This window comes from Arachis duranensis, chromosome 4, assembly GCF_000817695.3.
Source record: "Arachis duranensis cultivar V14167 chromosome 4, aradu.V14167.gnm2.J7QH, whole genome shotgun sequence".
Taxonomy (NCBI): Eukaryota; Viridiplantae; Streptophyta; class Magnoliopsida; order Fabales; family Fabaceae; genus Arachis; species Arachis duranensis.
Genome location: NC_029775.3, coordinates 94,743,882 through 94,744,190, shown reverse-complemented (window position 1 = coordinate 94,744,190; position 309 = coordinate 94,743,882).

The following is a 309-nucleotide window of genomic DNA, read 5'->3' as shown; positions in this document are numbered from 1 at the left end:
AAGAACAATAGTAATTGCATTAATACTCGAGGTACAGCAGAGCTCCACACCTTAATCTATGGTGTGTAGAAACTCCACCGTTGAAAATACATAAGCATAAGGTCTAGGCATGGCCGAATGGCCAGCCTCCCAATGAGGGTTCAATCATAAAAAGTATGATCAAAAAGCTCTAGTGATCGAAAGACCTCCCAATACAATAGTAAAAGGTCCTACTTATAGAAAACTAGTATCCTAAGGTTTACAGAAACGAGTAAATGACATAAAAATCCACTTCCAGGCCCACTTGGTGTGTGCTTGGGCTGAGCAATA